The sequence below is a fragment of the Podarcis erhardii genome, assembly GCF_964252035.2.
Source record: "Podarcis erhardii genome assembly, chromosome: 6".
In the NCBI taxonomy this organism is placed as follows: Eukaryota; Metazoa; Chordata; class Lepidosauria; order Squamata; family Lacertidae; genus Podarcis; species Podarcis erhardii.
Window position 1 is genome coordinate 38,727,364 of NC_138510.1, and position 21,592 is coordinate 38,748,955.

General features: G+C 41.7%; 1 long non-coding RNA gene across 1 annotated transcript in view; it reads left to right on the forward strand.

The window, feature by feature from the left end:
- LOC309343472 overlaps nucleotides 1-21,170 on the forward strand; it is a 152,135-nt gene extending 130,965 nt beyond the window's left edge. Inside the window, exon 3 of the long non-coding RNA XR_014157281.1 lies at nucleotides 21,161-21,170. This is a non-coding gene — a long non-coding RNA (uncharacterized lncRNA). The remainder of the gene's footprint in view (nucleotides 1-21,160) is intronic.
- The last annotated feature ends 422 nt before the right edge of the window (nucleotides 21,171-21,592 follow it).

Below are 21,592 nucleotides of genomic sequence, written 5' to 3' on the forward strand. Positions count from 1 at the left end.
CATTTATCCACATGTATATTAATCAAATATTTATGCATACATATTAATCTGATCATTGTTTCCAGGTGGCACAACACAGGTAGACCAATGCAGGTATTCTGCAAAGGGGAAGGGAATTTACCTCTATGTGGAACTCAAGATAATATGATGCATCAAAGTCTAAGGAATGAGAAAGCTCCACAAGTCTATGCTAATGGTGCTTATTGGGAAAGATTGATAGTGCAACCTATACATGCGTGCTTGGAACTAAACCTCACTGAATTCAGTGGGACTTACTCCCAGATAAGGAAGTATACCATTGGATCATTAGTGACTCCAGAAATGTACTAGAGATTTGTTTGTTTGTTTGTTTGTCTGTTTGTTTTTACAATCTACGATCAGTAGCTAATACATCACTTTTTGTGCATCTGGTCAGCTTCTAGTGACCACCTTGTCCTCCCAGGCCAGGAACTGTTTCTCAGTCTACCAATCAGCATCCTGAAGGTTTTCTCCTCCCACCCCTCCAAACTCTTCATACTTATGTACATTTTATGAGGACCCAACAATAGATAAAGAGGTCAAGGGCCAAGCACAGTGAGTTATTTCTATTTTTTGTGTATCTCCTTTCATGGAAGAAGACACTTGAATCTCATAATTTATAATGTATGTACAAGTAGTCCACTACACAGAGCTACTAAACACATAGGACTGCAATTGTCAGGGCTTGGCTGTGGGTAGCAGTCTGAACTGAACCAGGAGAAGCCTGGGGCCATGGGAGACACCCGAAGTCAGGACCAAAGAGGAAATCAGAATTGAAGGAAAAGACTGGCAAAGAATAAGCAAGAATGCACATCACATCCAGGAAGTTCTTTATATGACTTTTTGCCCAGCCTATGTAGTTTGTTGCTTTGGCACATGAAGAAGCTGCACACAGCTCCTGGCAGCAACATAACATAGGACCAGTTTGTAACTTTTAAGTATTGCAAAAGCAGCTAGCAAATGGTTTTCAACAAATTGAAACTAATATAAAAGAACTGTCCAAGAGTGTGCAACTAGTCCAAATAAGGACCAACGTGCATGAAATTGTTGCTGCATTGAGGGCATTTTCATGGCTTCTTTTGTCACCTATTCCCACAAATTTGTTCATATACAACAATTTGCAATAAAAAACAGGATACTTTCCCCTGTACCACTGCAATCCATGAGGAAAACACTCTGATCCCATGGCAAACATCTCTTACATGAGCTTAACTTCCAGGTGGGGTCCTTATGAAGGGTACATAGTGGCGTTTTACGCACAATGGCTTTTCATAAGAAGAGGAATGATGAAGAGCACTGGTTTTGCCTGTGGAAATTGATATAGAGAAGAAGCAGGTATATATCATAGACTTTTAGTCATGAGGAAGGAACAAATATTTAGCTTTGTTGAACAAGAAGCAAATGTCACAATTCAGGATGTGGCTGTAGTACATCCAAGCATCTAAGAAACCAATATGAGCATTAAGGAGGGAGGAGGGAGTGATAAAATTGTATGATTAGCATGCATAACTCATGATTTCTAAACTTTTTCATTTAATACACCACATATGTTTGTCTTTCACCCCACGAGCAGTTTCACTGACCTCAGCTTAGCCACTTATATGAATCTAAATTAAGCATATGTAGAAGTGTCGATAAGGCTGGATTTTAAATTATCACTATTATAGCCTTCATAGCAGGGAACAAATGAACAGTGACTTAGAACGGGGAAGTGGGTTCCTTTATCTCTGTATGTGCCACATAAAATCTATAAAACAAGGAAGGGGAAGGCTCAGGAGTTTAGTAATGGTATTGATTCAACATATTTTTCATTAAAATAAAAATGAGAAATAGTACGTTTTGTTTTTCATTTTATTTTTTTCTGCTCCATTTCCTTAGAATAATTCATGATCTAATCACATTGAAACTTTCAGCTTCTAAAATACTTCTTTGCTTGATAAAAGTCATATCTATTTATGCATTCATCTGCCCATGCTCACCAAGTCTATCCATTCCAATCAAACCAAACTAGCAGTACACATGCAAAAATACACACACACACATACACACACACACTGTGCACATAGAGCACGATGAGGAAAATAGAAGCACCAGGATTTGCAAGAACTATATAAGCTTGCTTGCTTCTTTTTCTTTAAATAATATTTACATATTTTTTGAGCTAGGGATTTTCATACAAGTTTGACCTTTCTTTCTTGGGGGTGGGGGGTAATTTAACTTGACTTCTTGGGATTTTGTGCATTTACAAGGGTGTTTTCAGCATGCATGATGCTTTTTCTGTTTGCATGCGTTCTCTTTAAAGCACTTCACAGAATTTATCCAGGGGAAGGGGAAATTCTTCAACTGTTTCCCTGGGCTGGGGCTCACCATTAGCAGTAGCAGTAGGTCAGTTCCTTTATTTTTAGGGTTTTTAAAAGTTTTTACTTCTTTTTCTTTGCTACTACAAAGCAAAGCCCCCATATGCTGGTTTGGGGTTTCTGATAGGCATCTGATTGGACACTGTAGTAAATGGGCCAGGCATTTGGTCTGCCCCAACAAAGCAGTTCAGATCTGGAAGCTCAAAGTCTCCTTGGAGGAGTGGGAGCAGGATCCCACAGAAGATATCTACACAGCCAAGAGGAGCTGTGCAATCCTAGAATCCTAGAATCATAGAATCCTGGCACTCCTGTCCCAGGTCTGGACATCTCCACAACAGTTTCCTGCCTGATACTTCAACCCAGCCTTCTGAGATCAGAAACTGATGAGATGGAAAGCCAGGCAGGAACAGCATGGCTGCCATCAAAGTGCCAGCAAAGTACCTGGTGCTGCTCAGAAGGAGTGTGGAGCACATGCATATAGCTGACAGCCAAGAAGAGGTGGAGCTTTCCACTTTCATTTAAACTCTCAGGCTGCGCTGCTTCACTGCTGAAGAAACAGCTGTAAGCTCAACTGCAAAGCCTGACCGAACTGAGGAAGTGAACAAGATCCTTGTGTTCTTACTAGGGTCAGTGTACTATGCTTGGCAAAGGTTGGGGAAATTTGGTCTCCCTTATGGTTTTGTGTTTGTGTGGGTGGGTGTGAACAAGTCTGCCATGGTATATCTCACAGGTGTTTCCATGGCAGCAGGGCTAGGCCATATTAGCACGGAGGCCTTTCCCATGGGGTTTGGACTCAGTGTTTACATGCTACAATGACAATTCCCTCATAGGCAGGGGTGAATGCACAATCATCAGGAGCAGATCTTTGAAGGGATCAGAAAGCAATGCCAGAGGAAGAAGTCAAGGAAGAGGAAGATGTAGAAAAGCCCATATCTGGGCCAAGTGATGATCATTCATCATTGGCTTGCCCTAGTGAAGTATGAGATACAACCCATGGTCCTCTATGGATTCTGCCAGTCTGGCATGTTAAAGGTATGGTGAAACCTTTAGGATGAGACACATACAGCTACAGCTTTTTTAAAAAAACATTTTGAGCAAATAACAGATTTAAACAAATTACAATACAATTTAAAACCATACCTTAAAACCAATATGTATTCCCGATCATACCATTAAAACAACAGAATTCAAACCAAGAAAAACCAGTATCAAAATCATAGTATGGGTAGGGGAAGGGCGTGTGAATTGATGCCCATCCTAGAGCATCTGAAAAGGCAGAGATAGTATTGCCCCAGACCTTCTCACAAGCTCATTCACTTGAGAGGAATGTGAGTGGGGACCTCAAGATGTCAACGGAAAGCATCAAATCAGGGCATTCTGGGGGCTGAGCCAGCTCGGGATGTTCTGGGGTCACTGCCATCACCTGACAGTATTGGGCCCTATCCATGCATGATCACTACACTAGCTTTAGTGGTTAGAGCAATGGGACAGTGCATGTGGTGGCGGCTATTCTCCTCTGGGAGCCAGTGTGGTGTAGACGTTAAGAGCAGTAGACTTGTAATCCTCACTCCTCCACATGCAGCTGCTTGGGCCAGTCACCCAAGCAGCTCCACATGCAGCTGCTTGGGCCAGTCACACTTCTCTGAAGTCTCTCAGCCTCACTCACCTCACAGATTATTTGTTGTGGGGTAGGAAGGGAAAAGGAGATATTTAGCCGCTTTGAAACTCCTTAGGGTAGTGATAAAGCGGGATATCAAATCCAAACTCCTCCTCCTCCTCTTCTTCTTCTTAGCCATGCCACTGCCCAGCTGGAGTTTGGACACACTCTGCCCTGAACTGTTTGGAAGTTATTGTGGAAGGTGGGGTGCTTGTTTTGTCCCGCTTCTTTTCACATGAAAGGGTGACATATCAGTCCTGTAAACAAAGCAGAATAGTATGGGATTCTCTTAGTAATTAAACTGATTGTATGAGAATCTGCCTGATCTCCTCAGTTTCGACCCACTACACCTTGGCCTGTAAGGATCAAAGGAGATACGCTGCAGATGGGGGAGGGGGGGACAGAGCAAGATGTACCGGTAACTCACCTATATTTGTACAATATAAATCTGATGTTACAAAACCTGAGTTAATGCCTTGGTAGCTGTAAAAGGGAAGCTGCTCCCATTGCTTCACAGTAAGAATAAATAAATATCTCCCTGTTTATCATTACTTCCTCAATATACTTTGCTTCTGTTATCCTTCGTGCTGAACCATATTTGAGGTTTGTGTTTAGTGGGAGGCGATTGCTTGAAATATGAAATGTAAAAGCAAGTCAGAGGAGACTTTAATAATAGATGGGGTGATTATGGGAATTTTGTCAGAGAGAAGAGGGTGGAAGGTTGAGGGGATTGCTAGGTGGGAATGAGTTTTGTAGATTAGTAGTTCTAATTAGTGCTATTTTCTAGAAAAAGAGGTGCTGGAGCTCACAATGAACTTCTTCCCCATTCTCTTACAATGACAATAGTGCCCACCTAAGAGGTGCCAGTGAGCTCCAGCTTGGGGGGGGGGGAGCCCTGTATATTATCAATTTCATTCCAGACTTTGGTTTAATGGGGATTTATTTTAACTGTGCCTGAAATTCTCAGTCAATTGTTAACCCTGTACAACTGTCAGTAAAACTCAGGTTTAAATAGTTTAAACCTCTATACCCATACCTGCGCAGTACTGTCAGCACAGAAAAACAAAGGAATCGTGTGAAGTGATGGCCCAATTAAACCAGGTTCCCACTTGCTAGGTTAAATGGAATTGGCATAGTAGAGAACTATTTCTGAAAATTAAGTCTAGAAAACAGCTTACTTGTGGGGAAATTTAGTTTTTTTCTGCAGTCTCTGCTTATTTGATTTTAATGCACAGTGAATATGTTTATCTAATTTTCTGAAGTGTTCCATCTGCAATAGGTCCTGGGCACATGAATCACAGCCCCAGAAGAATACAGGCACAAACATGAAAACAAAACCCCAGCATAAGTTTTATCCTCTCAAAGCCCTCCTGCTCTTTTTTGTCCTCCTTTACTGACAATAGTCATAAACAATAATATTGCTGAACAGAAATCATCACAACGGCAGATAGTCAAATAAATTTATTTGTCTTGACAGTTTAAGTACAGGAAGTTCATTAGTGCAGAAGGCCCAGATGGCTTTGGAAGAGTAAACATATTGGACTGTGCACTAGAGGGTGCTGTTAGCTAGGTTAGCAATATAATTGAAAAATATTTTCTGCCCTGTCAAAGAGTACAGGTTCTTGTCTCAAAACACTATTCACATGTTAGAACCTCTCTGTAAGCAGCTTTTTTTAACACTATGGGGTACTCAAAGAAAGTAAAAGATAAACACCTCACACTTTTAAGATCACTTCCTTATAATTATTTTACATTTTGCTGTATATCAGTGGCAGAATCTGAATCCTCTTTGACAGAACCACGCACATATCCTCTGCAAAGCTTCCTTGGATTTTCCCTGGAGCTTGCATAGCACAATAGATCCCAGCTATGTGGAAAATAAAGTGGTTGTGGCAGACACAAATGTTCTTTATGCTGTTTAAAACATAATAGTTAATATTTATCAGTGCAAATATGATTAGATGCAGCCTATATTTATGTAGCGCTCTGTAATCATAACATACCTTGAAAAGCCTAATGAAGCCTCGCGTAAATGTATGCTTCTGAAATTATCAGGGAAACACAGTTGCTCCTTAGCGAAACTAAACTCCAATTTAAAAAAACAACCAAAAACCTATGCAACTTTTTTAGAAATGCAAGGAAAGAAGAAAGAAAGAAAGATAACACTGTCATTCTCTTCAGGAAAAGAAAGAGGTAAATGGGGTTGGTGTCACACTTCTTCTCCATCTAGTCCACTGTTAATCATTATAAGTCTATGAGAGTGGGAAAGATTCCTTTAGAGACTGAAATGGATAAGTATTGGCTCAGAGTATGTCAGAGACATGGCCGGCAGAGAGGACTCTGCAGAGGGGGAGGAAGAGGCAGAGGAAAACAGGAACTTGGTTCATTCACACCACGAAAGTGAGATAAGCCCTTCTCGCTCTGGATTGCTGCCTGTAAGTTTTCGCAGCAGCACAGAGATGAAGGAGCAGGATGCAGGTGGTAGTAGAGGGTTGGATTCAACTCCATAGGAGGAGGAATTGGCTGCACCTGAGTCTCCAAGAAGTAGGAGGCGGAGCAAGCAATTAGAACAAAGGAAGACCAGCAGGAAGTGGGGGCGGGCTTGGCGTATATCTGGCCTTGGAAGGCGCTGGAAGCCAGTCGAGTCAACTGACTCCAACAGTGAGGTATGAGTTGTGGGAAACTCAGATTGCTGAAAGCCTGTTGTTGATGAATAAACCTCAACTAGTTGAACTGCCAGCGTGCCGTGTCTTGTGTGGGAGAAGTGCTAAACCTGACAGAGTATTCTAGTTACTCATAACTCATTTCAGCACTTGAAGTCCTACTGCCACCACCACCACTCAGTACTATTCACAGTCCTGAGTTTGAGCAGCTCTAACGGCCCCATCTTTTATTTGGTGGCCACAAGCTTCTTTGGGTGGCATCTGTTTCCCAAGGAGACAGCAAAAAGATCTGGAGCAACTGAATGGTGGTAAAGTGGGGCAGGGAGAGAAGACACTGGAGGCTGCAGGAAAAAAACTGATATGCAACTAGGACTGTGTATGGCAACAGCATAACAGGCACCAATGGATGCCAGAGAGTAGGACTACTTCGAACCATAACCAGGGGACCCCATGCCTAAGGGCACAATGTGGCTCTCTACCTGGACCTCAGAACTCTCCTTAGCCCACATTCCTCACTGACCCTACTTCATGTTTTTGTCAAGCTATGATGTGACTATGAGGTCTAGTAATGACTCAGAATGTTTCCAAGAACTCTAATAATCAGTCTTGCTAGTCAGGAGAAAGGATAAAAAGAGGCTTGCTGTAAAATTTACATTTGTAACAAAGGCAGCATTTTTTCATCTCCACCAAGCTAAGCAGTTGGCTCCTTACCTCTCTCGCCCTGACCTAGCCACTGTGACCCACGTGACGGTCACCTCCAGACTGGACTATTGTAACTCGCTCTACATGGGGCTGCCCTTGAGACTGACCCAGAAACTCCAGAGGGTGCAGAATGCCGTGGTGAGAATCCTTACGGGGTCCTCACTGCGGGATCACATTCACCCAGTGCTATACCAGTTGCACTGGCTCCCGGTGGAGTACAGGATCAGGTTTAAGGTGCTGGTTTTAACCTTTAAAGCCCTATACGACCTAGGACCCTCGTACCTACGGGACAGCCTTTCCTGGTATGTCCCACGGAGGATCTTACGGTCTTCAAACAAAAACACCTTGGAGGTTCCGGGCCACAGAGAGGTTAGGCTGGCCTCAACCGGAGCCAGGGCTTTTTCAGCTGTGGCTCTGATCTGGTGGAACGCTCTGTCACAAGAAACTAGGGCCCTGTGGGACTTGACATCCTTCCACAGGGCCTGCAAGACAGAGCTGTTCCACCAGGCCTTTGGCCAAGGCACAGCCTGACCCCCTCCTTTGGTAATTCTTCACAGAACTCTAGCCCAATGGTTGCCATTAATTTGATTTGAACTGATTTTATAATGAATTGATTTTAGAATGCTGTATTATTTTACTGTTGTTAGCCGCTCTGAGCCCGGCTTTGGCTGGGGAGGGCGGGATATAAATAAATTATTATTATTATTATTATTATTATTGCCTCTGGCCGTGTCCACCACTGGCATGTGTCCCTTGCAAGGTTGCCCAGAAAGGAACATGGCCTTTGGGGCACAAAATATTCTTCACCCCTGCTATACACCAACAGAGGCCTGTTTTGGTATCTTCTGAGAAGGGAGAGGTGCAATCATCTCTTCTAAAGTTTAAACTTGGCACTGAATTTCACCTTGGAGTCTGAAAATGGTGGTACTCAAGTGTGTGACAGAATTTCATCTGTATTCTGTGTAAAGGTATCCGCTGTGAAGCTGCTAAGATTTTTACCATCCAAAATAGTTTTATATCAATCACAGATTTTCATACCTCACTGTTCTCTGTCTCCACATCATTTCTAAATAAGTTAAACAGCACCAGTCCCAATACGAATACAGATTATTGAAGAACCCAATATAAACAATATAGATCTGATGAATGGTTACTTTTAAAACACACCAGTTAACTCTAAAGGTTTATCTTTCATCATCTCTAGTGGACGCAATGAAAAAACTTCAGTCCCTCTAGTTGGTTTTAATTTGGATGATGTATTTAAAAGAAAGAATTTGTTTCTTTTACAGCACACAGCATTATATATGGGAAACACAGTTAAACTATCAAAGAAATGCAAATAGGACAAAGGCAACATATAATTCAGTAGTGCAGTGAAACCATACAACCACACTTAATTAATGCTATCAAATAGAAGCACAAAATTAACAGGGGGAATAACTAACTCAGCTCTCATGGCTAGTGCCCATGTTGCTGCCCTCAGAGGACTCATAGCAGCCCAGTCAAAGTACAATTTGGGGGTCTAAATTGGGGTCTTCTCATCCAACTATACAGAAGCCATGTGGGTGAATAAATGGATGGATGGCTTTGTGGGCCAGTGACCAAGAATTTGTGCCCTGTGATGTTCAAATGCACCCTCTCCCTTGGCTAATGCTACTGATGTGCCATTTCAGTTCAGGTCGGGATGTAAAGTGAATAAAAAATAAATTTTCCCTCATGAAAGAGCTGGCCCTGTGGAAGTGGCAAGATAAGAAGCATAGTGAGAGCTATGATTTTGCATGAGCTAATTATGTTGAAATGATGGCTTTGTTGAAACAGAGAGTGCGGCGTTCAGACTGAGGCACTCCAGCACATGATTCAATTGCAACTGAACGCTGACCAACAACATATCAGTTTGTTTTCATTTACTGCCTCACATCCTCTCTTTTAATACAGAACTGGGCAAGGTGGCATGAACATGGAGGCATAAGCAAATACCTACAGTAGATGTTAAGAATGACTCAGCATGCCACCTTCATGGCATGGAGCCTATCTCTTTCTGCTCTGAAGATGACCAGCAGTGCTACTTTACTATGTTCAACTCAATGGTGAGGTTATGATAAATATATAAATTAGATGGATCTAAATAATTTGCCAACCTTCTATGCTAGCACAGTTGGGCCCATCTGGCTCAGTCTGGCAGTCTGACTCATGAAATTAAATTTCTTTGCAGTATGACGCAGCCATTCCTGCATGGAAATGATGGGCACTATTTGGCAAAGGAACAAATAAATGAGAAGACATTCATCACACTGTTTACTCCTAGGTTTGGAGCAGGCCTGACATGGGAAAGCCATTTAACATCTTGATAATGACAGCCTGCTTTGTCCACATGATGAAGTCCGTTTGTAAGTAAAACTGTCATCACTGTAGAGTGGCTCCAATGCAATCTTGGAAATAGGACTTCAGAGTAAAGGCAGCAAGCACTGGACAGCCTGTTCTCACTGTGATGGTGTGTCTGGCTCAAAATGCATGATGAGCAGGACAGAGCCAAGGAAATCACTTACCATTATGTGAAGCAATTACAATGGCTTGGAGGGGTCATGATCCCACAGGAAGTGGTTCAGAGGAACTGTTAGGAAAACAGAAGGAATTTGGGATGGAAGGATTGGTCAGTTTCAGTTTTCTCAATTTCTCATTAGTTAAATCTTAAATTCAGGTCTCCACATTTCTGCAGCAACTTGTGATTTAAAAAAGAAATTGTGACAATTCTTCAGCATGTTAGCAATATGATTGTATGCAGTTTAAACTAATGTACACATTTTTGCAAGCAATTTCTCCTGATTGTATGTCAATACCACTGTGTTCATTTTTATGCACACTTTCCCCTAATATATGCATTTCTGTATGCATTGATTGGTTGGAGAACTGCATTGCAAAATTCAGATAAGCATGAATTTTGAAGGATGGTTGTGTTTCAGAAACTGCGAGCTTGATAGATTCAGCTTGAAATGGGAACTGAATCAAATTCCCCCATCCCGAGCAAGAAATAAACCACTTGGAGGTTTTTTGTGTTTTTTTTTTTACATCAAGCAGTGTATGAATTTTATGAAATAAATAAATTTATGAAATAAAAGAAAACGATTTTTCTAAAACAAATATAATGGGGAGGGCGGGATTAGGGAGTGCTGGGAGGGATCCACAGAAAACATTGTGGAGGTAGTATTTATCCATTAGGATTAGGATTATGATTGTGACACATTTATTACCTGGTTTTCATCCCGAGGTCTCAGGGTGGAGAACAACAATTAAAACACAATATTAAAAATAAGCCATTTGTAGCCTTGCCATCCTTAGTAATGACAAACCAGGATGTTTCTTTAGCGCCTGCCCGGTGGCACAGACTACATTGGCTTGGTGGATCACAAGTTGTGCAAGTCTGCCACAAAAAAGCCCATATCAATGAAGCTAGTAAAGCTTTGTGAACTAGGGGAACCAGGGGGAGTCACAGCCCAAGTCACAAGTGCCTGAGTAGCTAGGGTTGCTGCTGAGAATATTATCAAAAAGGAACTGGGAGTGGAAGCTGAGGAGCAAATGACAGGATAGCATGAGAACCATTCTGCAGGGAAAAGAGCACCCTGTCATGGCAATGAAAGGGCTAAGTCCCCCCCTCCCAAGAAGATCACTGCCACCCAGTCAGGTAAGGTAATGACCAGGCCCAAACAGCTGAGAAACTAGCCCTCTGGTGCTAGCTTGAGATACTTCACATCATCCTTAATCTGCAATCGCAAGAAAAGAACATCGACATAGAAGCATGTTTTGCTTTGTTTAGTTCTGTTTTGCAGCATTATAGCTGAACAGCATTTCCTGCTCTGAGAAGGTTACTTAGCATTTGTAGCATCCCTCACATCATAAAAGGCTCGATCAAAGAGTATATATTCCCTTGGATCCTTATTAAGGCTAAATGATATTATGCCTTATGGAAGAGTTCTACCTCCAGTTTCAAAAAAGAGAGAAAAAACATTAAATACTTTAAAACCTGATCAAGCTACAGGAGATTTTACACTCAATGACCTCTAATTCATCACTAATGAACTTTGCTTCAGCCACAAATTTATACCGGCTTGTGAATGCCGGACAGCTTCTAATATTCATAGAATTATAAGGAAGCCCATACAATTTGACTAGATGCCTTTCATCTCTCTTTTTTTCTCTCACGCAGATATGCATATATTCTGCATTCCTCTCTCTGGACTATTACTTTTAAATTCATTTCTATACACACCTCACTTCTCTCTCCCCCTCCCTCTCTCCTTGCTCTTTCATGTACACACTACAATCTTATGTTACACACTCAGTGTTTTTTGTCTGGGGGTTGTGACAGACAGCAGAGTCAGACCACAGTCGGGTGATGCATTCCCTCAGAAATTCCACCAGAGAGACCAAAGTCCTCCACTGCCCCAGGCCTTCCTCAGTGTGAGAACAAAGCTTGGGCCCCTTGTTAGTGATGACAAAGCACTTAACAAGTAAGCCAGCGGCGCCCTGTGCGATGCTAAAATTCACCACCCCCTGCCTCTTGCGCTCTTTTCCATAGCATTGTTGTGGCACCCCCTGCAGCGTGGTACCCAGTATGGCCAAACTGTTTGTACTACCCTAAAACTGCCTCTGCTTGGCGATCCTTAAGAGCAAGTCTCTCTCTGATTGGCTACCAAGACAGCTAGCCATCCTTTCCTCCAACAATGCCCCAAGATCATGAAGTGGCACAATTCCCATCAGCCTATTCCTGAGTGTAGTTCTGCCACTCATTCAAGTGGTTAAAGTAGAGAAAGAAACTGGGCAACCATCTGCCATCTGTTCTAATAATTCCTCCCCAAATTATATATTTCATCTTTGTACCTGCCCCTCATGAAAACTCCCCACCCTTCTTATCAGGCTAAATAGCTCCACAAAAAGTTGGCCTAGCACCAATACATCTCATAATACAAGTATCAGCCCAAGAATGGTACATTTACAGAGCTGTTGTTTAGCAGGCTGTTCCTTAGCTCTGTGTGAGTCACATCAGTGTTAGCATCCTTCATTTTCATGAGTACTAAAACTGACTCTAAATTTGATTTAGAAAAAAAAGAAAAGCTTTTATCTCTGACTGATAATAAACCATATGCAACATGTAAATATATGCAAGTGTCAAAAGCTTTCAGAATGGGGAGCTGGCAACCTGCATGCTTATTTTTATTATAGGTGGGGAAGAGTCATTTCTTTCCAATTGGGTAGACACAGGAGTAGAAATATTATCCTGACAGCCAACTTTACTCCCATACCTAATATGCTTTTTTATAAACTTTTTTATGCTGATTTCAGGAAATACAGCTCATATAATTTGCATCCTGACATCAGGAAGTCATGCATTAGCAGAACATTTCATCTTCTGCCAGGGATGAGCCCATACAAATCGTAAATTCCTACTTGTACCAACAGAATCACAGGTGGAAAGTGTTTTTTAGAAAACTGCTATAGGAATTGCAATTTTCTGCTGCAGCTTGTAAATTATGAACTCTGGGAAGTTCAACCTGTTTTTTTGTTGTTTTTTTTGTACCTTTCGGTAAATAGCAGGATTTGGTAGCTCAATGCACTGGGGGCCACCCTCTCCCACCTTGAAGACACAGTGCACAGCTGGGATTTGCCTCTTTATTAGCTGGTGGAAAGTCAACTCTGATACCAAAGAGATCCTCAGTCTGAAAATATATGGTGCCCTGCACTGAGGGATCATAGGTGTTTGTCTGTGCATTACAACACTCCTTTTCTAAGGATATGACTGAACATGCATGGGAGAAGTTCGAAGTAGCACCAAATGCTTTGGGTGACCCCTATCCCTGGGCAAGCGCTAACTAGTCTTTGGGAAGGAAGGAGTCTTGGGCACTGTCACAACCTCACGCCTCCTTCCAAAAGTCTAGCACTTACTAGACTTTGGGAAGGATGCAGAAAGGTGCTTCCTTGGCCCCTGAGCCCGGTGCGGAGTAACCAGTTGTGCTGTCCTAAATCCACCTGATTCCAGATTAGAGAAGAGAAGGCTGATGCAATGTCAGCATGGCTCAGACAAGCTGGTGGAGCCAATCCAGTGTCACTTGCATCACAGTGACTTTGCCACCATGACACTCCTTGTTCTCTCCATCTTGGTATGCAGTTGCAAGTCAGCCAAAGGGAGGGCAGGTATAAAGGGCAGCCCCACCACACTGTCTATTTCTACATCATAATACATTACACCTTGTCAAGCCATTCTCTTTCGCTGAGAAATTGAGCATATCACCATTTCTCAGCTAGCAACATGACCAACTTTTATGAACTCTGGGATTAGATTGGTATTTTCTATGGCAATCATCCTGTTTCATTTGTTTTGTCTGCCTTAACAGCGGCTCTTGTTGAATGTTTAATTTTAATATAGTTCATTCTCCTCCTTGCTCAAAGCAGTTGTTGAAACTAGACAACAATGATCCTCCGCTTGCCATGCTTTATTAGTAACGGTCTAATAGTCTACATGATTAAACAACAAGCACCACCTTTGGCATCTGCATCTGCCACAGCCTAGACCTTCCCACAGAACTAGTGCATATTCCTTATCCAATTAAATAAGCACCACCCAATTGTGAAGATAATTACCTTTTTGTATTATTTCAGTATTTTCCATGTAATCTCGGCATCAACTTCTTTTATCTAAGAGCTTAATGGAATTTGACAAAATAGTAATTTAATGTGATCAGTAAAAGGCAGTAGAGAAGCAATTAGTTGTGGCATCTATTTCACATTCCCTTCCCATCTTCTGTTGTCTTTCCCTTCATGTGTGAGAATGCTGATCAGTTTCTGCAGATTACCTCTTACAGTGGGATTGAATGCCACATGTTGCAATGATGCTACTTCAGCCAGAAGAAAAATGGTGCCCAGGGCAAATACTGGAACTTTCTTTTCTAGCCTGGCATTTGAGGAAGGGTGCTTGAAAAAGAAAATACCATTGCTTGAATATTCAGGTTCATGATTGAGGTAAGGACAGTGAGACTGAGAGGGACTATCCTCATCTTAGTCCTACCACCAATGCAGCCTCCCTTTCTCTACACTCTAGACCCTAACTTTAAGCACAGGAAGGAAATGGCAGAAGTGGTGGTGGGTGCTGTCCAAACCACAGCAGAGGATTTCAGGAGGATGTCTTTCACAGAAATAACACATCTAATGTCAAGTGTCCCACTGTGAACCTGTGGTTCCTGGTAGCCCCAGTCCATGGTACAGAAAGATCTTTTCTAGAGTCTGTGGGGTAGCTCCTGCCATCACTTTCCCCTTTTCATGCCCCAAGGTAAATTCTAGGGCAGGGAAAGGGGGAGATAGCAGTGGAAAGCTGTTTGCATGCTTCCATCAAGATCTTTTGTGAGTGTTTGCATTGAATGATCCCTAAAAGCTCAAGTCATTGTGAGCATTTGACTGGAACGCTCACAAAGGTTAGACCCATTGCAGAGAAAGTAACAGGATGCTTATGCATGCATCCCCATTAACCCCCATGCCCTTGTATCCATCCACCCTGACAGTATTATGATCTAGGTCAGGGGTCAGCAACCTTTTCCCCTAAGACCATGTGGTGGGCTGGACTATATTTTGAAAAATAAAAATGAACGAATTCCTATGCCCTAGAAATAACCCAGAGATGCATTTTAAATAAAAGGACACATTCTATTCATGTAAAAACACGCTGATTCCTTGACCGTTCACAGACTGGATTTAGAAGGCGATTGGGCCTTATCCGGCCCCCGGGCCTTAGGTTGCCTACCCCTGATCTAGGTAGAAGAGAGATTAAACCTAATTTGTGCTTTTGCTGATGCATTTCCTTTGCATTTGATATGAAACTTTTACACTTTACCATTTATAAGACTCTGAAGATTTAAAAAATGTGCTGGATCAGGACAAATATTGATCAAACCTGGCATTCTCCCTCAAATTGTTCCAGCAGATGCCCCTGGGAAATTCATATGCAGAGCAAGATGGAAGTAACTGTCCACAGTTGCATGTCTCTAACATTTGGTTTCTAGCAATGGTTTTTTCTTAACCACGGTCCTTTTAATATACGATTTTTTTATACCGACTTTTAGGAAGTGGGTTGGCTTTTACTGTAATGGATTTAATGGTTGCAGTACACCTGAAATGTTGAGAGAGAATAGGTGAGGGCATGCATATTTTGAGTAAATAATGTTTCTGTTGCCATGAGAAGATGGCACTGGCCTGGTAAAGTGAGAGTTTTAGAATATATAAATATGTAAAATGTGAGAATAATTTCTGCCACGAGTTGGGTATCAGGAATCTCTTACCATGGAGGAAGAAATTAGAAGAAAATGTTATTATTTTCCTTGAAGAACATAAATTGTCACTTGTGTTACAATTTTATTGTAATTTTAGTCAGTGTATTTTAAATTATTGTAACCCACCCTGGGATAATAAACAAACAAACAGCAATGGGAAACTTTTGACTCCACTAAAATATAATTAAATTCAGTGACATCCAGTGAATGAAATTATATAATGATACTATCATGACGGACGTTTTCAGACATTAAATAGTGCAGGGGTAGCCAGAGTTGCAGTCCCCAGTTGTTGTTGGATTACAACACCCTCCTCCTTGACATTTGGCTAGGCTGGCTGGGGCTGAAAGGAGTTGGATTCCAATAACATCTGGAGGTTGCTATGTTGGCTATCCTTGAAATAACCTTATTGTATTCAGCTCCTTGTACAAGATATTCTAGTCTGATGAAGTGTTGAACTGTCCATGTGATTGTCCTGATTGCATCCTGATTTTAACAGATGGAACCAAGTTTTATTGCAATCAATGAGGCATGCTTCCAAATCAATGGGTTTATGTTTGGGATGTAAGCCATATAAATGGTCATTTTTTTTAATTATCAAAAAAGGTTAGAATAAATCCCTATTGACATATGATATGAACTCTGCTGTCTCAAGCAGTAAAACAACAACAAATGCTTCTTCTTCTTTTAATACATTATGGAGACTACTGCCTGAGGAATCTTTTTGTAAACTTGAGTCACATGGATTGATTGAATGAAACATATATATATATATATATATATATATATATATATATATATATATATGCAGGTTTTGGTGTCCTCGGGTGTCTTCCCGTGTAAAAGTTGGGGTGTCTAGGCGACGTTTCGACGAGGTCTCACTCGTCATCTTCAGGCTGGTGCTTTCGGCTTCTTGTTACTGGAACAGAGCAGGATCTCAGTGTTTGAGTTCCTATAAATACTGTAGAGGGGGTGTGGTGTATAGCCTCCAATGTTCTGGGCAGAGAGGAAGTTCCCAGGCTAGTGTGCCTTTTCTTCTTTTGTTCCTTAATTACTTGAGAGATATCTTGAGTGATTTCTTGAGTGATATCCTGAGTACTACTTAGGTGGGTCATTAGGTGTGGATTAGTTGTTAAAGTCTTTGTGTCTTGACCTCTTGAACTTTGTGAAGAGTTTTCCTGAGAAGATGGCTGTACTGTACTTAGTTGTGCTCTGGCTTGGCTTCGTGTATAGGGGCGAGCTGTGGTTTTGTGGCTTGTGTCAGCCAGATCTGTGTAGGGATTGCAGGGGGGTGCAGCATCCGGAGGTGCCACCATGGATTGGCTACTGGATGGTGTCTGTAATTCATCTGTGGAGAGGGTCTGGGTTTGGGTCTGGTGTGGTTGATTGGTGTTGGCGTTCTGTGTGCCTCTGGATCTGGTGTCAGTTTTTGTGGGGAGGGCTAATTTCCAGATGTCTGGCAAGCGGGATGTGTCGTCACGCTTGTTCATGTTGTGAGGGTGTTTCTCTATCTCGATGGCTTCCATGATTATTCTCTTGTGGTGATGTTCCGTGTTAAAGAGCAATTTGGAATCTGCAAAATTAATTTCGTGTCCTGTTTCTTTCATGTGTTGGAAAAGAGAGGAAGTTTCTTCTTCTTTTTTGACGGCATTCTTGTGTTCTGCGATACGTGCATTTATTCGTCTGTTTGTTTGTCCAATGTACGTGGCTGGGCAGACTTTGCAGGGTATTTCATAGATCCCTTGGTTTTCCAACTGGATTTTATCCTTGGGGTTTCTGAGGATATTGGCTATTTTTTGGTTGGTGCAAAAGGCTGTTTTGATATTGTGTTTATGGAGGATTTTGCTAATTTTATCTGTAGTGCCCTTGATATAAGGAAGGAGGGCCATGCCATTGTTTTCTTCTGTGTCTTGGTTTTTGGGGGGTGTTTCCTTTTGGATTAGCTTCGTAATCCTGTTTTGCTGGTATCCATTGGCAATTAACACATTTGAGAGATTCTGTAACTCAGTTGTCAAGTGGTCTTTGTCAGCCAGGCGTTTGGTTCTGGAGATGAGAGTCTTGGCTACGGAGTTTATTTGAGCAGGGTGGTGGTGTGATTGTGCATGTAAGTAGCGGTTGGTGTGTGTTTTTTTCCGGTAGATAGTGTGTCCTAGGGAGCCATCAGGTTTTTTGTAGATTAGGACGTCAAGGAAGGGAAGTTGGTTGTTGGCTTCTATTTCCATAGTGAATTGTATTTTGGGGTGTAAGTTGTTGAGATGTGTGAGGAAGCTATCCAGTTTTTCTTTCCCGTGTGGCCAAATTACAAAGGTGTCGTCAACATATCTGAGCCAAAGTTTGGGTTTGTGTTCTGACTTGTCTAAAGCATTGGTTTCAAAGTGTTCCATGTACAGGTTTGCGATGACCGGTGAGAGGGGTGATCCCATAGGTGCTCCTTCTATCTGTTTGTATCTTTGTCCATTGTGGATGAAGTACGTGTTGGTTAGGCAGTGGTTGGTCAGGTCCAAGATGTATTCGGGGGGATTGTATTTGTTTTGAATAGCTGTCAAGGCTTCATTAATGGGCACTTGTGTGAAGAGAGATACAACATCGAAGCTCACAAGTAGGTCATTAGGATGTAGGTTTTGCTTCTTTATTGTTTCTATGAACTGGAAGGAGTTTGGTACGTGTGAAGAGATGGATTCTGCATAGGGCTGAAGTTGCTTGGCGAGAAATTTAGCGAGATTTTGTAGAGGTGAGCCTATGGAGCTGACTATTGGTCTGAGTGGTGTTCCTTCTTTGTGTATCTTGGGGAGGCCGTAGAGTTTGGGGCATCTGGATGATTTTTCTCTGGGGATGATTCTTAGCTGGATTTCTTCACTGATAGGAGAGGCTTTTATTTTGGATTTGGTGGTTTTTTCCAGGTAGGTGGTGGGATCTGTTTTTATAGGTTTGTAGGCAGGATCTTGGAGTAGATTTGATAGTTTTGCTTGGTAGTCCGATGTGTTCATCACCACTGTGGCATTACCTTTGTCTGCTGGGAGAATGATTATGTTGTTGTCTTTCCTCAGGTTGGTGAGTGCACGTATCGCAGAACACAAGAATGCCGTCAAAAAAGAAGAAAAAACTTCCTCTCTTTTCCAACACATGAAAGAAACAGGACACGAAATTAATTTTGCAGATTCCAAATTGCTCTTTAACACGGAACATCACCACAAGAGAATAATCATGGAAGCCATCGAGATAGAGAAACACCCTCACAACATGAACAAGCGTGATGACACATCCCGCTTGCCAGACATCTGGAAATTAGCCCTCCCCACAAAAACTGACACCAGATCCAGAGGCACACAGAACGCCAACACCAATCAACCACACCAGACCCAAACCCAGACCCTCTCCACAGATGAATTACAGACACCATCCAGTAGCCAATCCATGGTGGCACCTCCGGATGCTGCACCCCCCTGCAATCCCTACACAGATCTGGCTGACACAAGCCACAAAACCACAGCTCGCCCCTATACACGAAGCCAAGCCAGAGCACAACTAAGTACAGTACAGCCATCTTCTCAGGAAAACTCTTCACAAAGTTCAAGAGGTCAAGACACAAAGACTTTAACAACTAATCCACACCTAATGACCCACCTAAGTGGTACTCAGGATATCACTCAAGAAATCACTCAAGATATCTCTCAAGTAATTAAGGAACAAAAGAAGAAAAGGCACACTAGCCTGGGAACTTCCTCTCTGCCCAGAACATTGGAGGCTATACACCACACCCCCTCTACAGTATTTATAGGAACTCAAACACTGAGATCCTGCTCTGTTCCAGTAACAAGAAGCCGAAAGCACCAGCCTGAAGATGACGAGTGAGACCTCGTCGAAACGTCGCCTAGACACCCCAACTTTTACACGGGAAGACACCCGAGGACACCAAAACCTGCATTCCTGTACCCGTGAAAATCTACGAAAGCATATATATATATATATATATATATATTACATACTATGATTTATATAGATTTTACTGTACTACATACTATGATTTATATAGATTTTTACTGTAACCTGTTAAATAATGAATGCCATTTTGGATCAGACTGTTTCGTACGAACCCTGTTTCAAGTGCTGTAATTGTAGGGGGAAATGTCGGGCTTCCATTTCATGGTTGCAGTCACAAAACTAGTAGAAATGAAATAAAAATATAACTCCACGCTGGCAAGCCTGTTCTCAGACTTTACGGAAACACGAAAGAAACCCAAACCAAAATAACCATTGTATGTCACATCTCTGCTTGTGGCAAATTTTGAAAGGTCTTATAAATTCATTGAAATTGATTGTTTAATGACATTGCAATCTGTAGGGCTGTGCTGTTTTGTGGTGGTGCAAAAGTAGGATATTGTCAAACCAAATCTTGGTGATCCTAAACATAAGGAAGCTTCCTTAGCAGTGAAATCTATAAAGTCTGATGCACAACATGAACACAATGTGTATTTTAGGAGATGTGTATCAGATACTGCAGCTGGAAGCTCCATATGTCAATGCTGGTAGAGCAAGGGAATATTCTAACACAGGTTTCACTGGATGGCAAATCTTTACCTTTCTCTGATTGATTGATTGAGCTGCCCTTGAGCTTGTACACACAAATAGTAGCCCAGTACAAAAATGAATCCTCGAGTGTATGATGAGCTGTCATTAAAGAGGTGAAACAGTGCAGGGCACCTTCTGAGCATGGTGCATTTTACGAACAGTAGCTTTGATGAAGTTGCAACATAGTGCAACTTCAAGGTGGCGGCATTCAAACTAGCAATAAATTTTCCTAGTTGTCAGTCCACCCCATGAGATTGGTTTGGGGTTAGAGACTATATTGATATTCATATTTTACTATTCACAGTCTCTCATAACATCAAGAAGTCACATGAATCACCTAGCTTACCTCTTTCTTAAAGACATATATCCTAGTCCCAAAGTAACTCTGACAAGTAGATGTCCAATGTTCTTTCTTCATTTTTAAAAAAGAATTGAGGTCCATAATTCTCCAAGGCAATGTAGTGCTCCTTCCTATGTGTGGATTTCCTACAAATATGAATCCCATTAGAGCCTAAGGTGGGAATTTTTGGGGTCCACTTTTTGCAATGGAATGAATTGACCCACCACTCTTGAACTTGCTTTGGGATCAGAATGCAGCTCCTTGTCAGATTATGCACTTCTATGGGTTTTGCAGTGCATTTTCAGTACACAAAAAGACATAAAACATCTGTACAATGCACATTTTACTGGTGAATGCATTGAAAACAAATGAAAAGTGTGTATTCTATATGAAAGTACATACCATATAATAAAGCAGGCACAAAATGCATACATAATGTGTCCAACAGGACTGACAGGTACACAGTAGGACAGAACTGGATGTAGTAGGATGGAATGAACCTGTGATTTCATACCAGCAAGATTGGAGCAGGATGGAGTCAGCTGCTTTGCCAATTCCAAAATTATGTATAATGAAAGCTCAGTTCTCTATTTTAAAATGCATACTCAAGGCACACATGCAGGGAAATCATCCTATGTACATTGCCAGGATAGTCACCTCTGGCATGTATAATTATTTAAGTCTGTATCAAAACAAATATTCTAAAATTTGATACCGCCACATAAAAAAGACATTCAGTTTGGCTATCCAGGCACATTAACTGGTTCCTATTTTTTCTAATAGCCATAAGGGAAAGTATCTGACAACAAAATGATTCCTCTCTAGACACATGTTTACAATTTCAAGCAGATCTTGCCTTTGAGATGAGAACTATCCAATTATTTCCTTGAAAATACCTAACTTAGCTGGTGATCCACATCAAGTGGAAAAAGCTGTCCCTCTTTCCAGTCACATTATGGGAGGAAGGGAAGAAT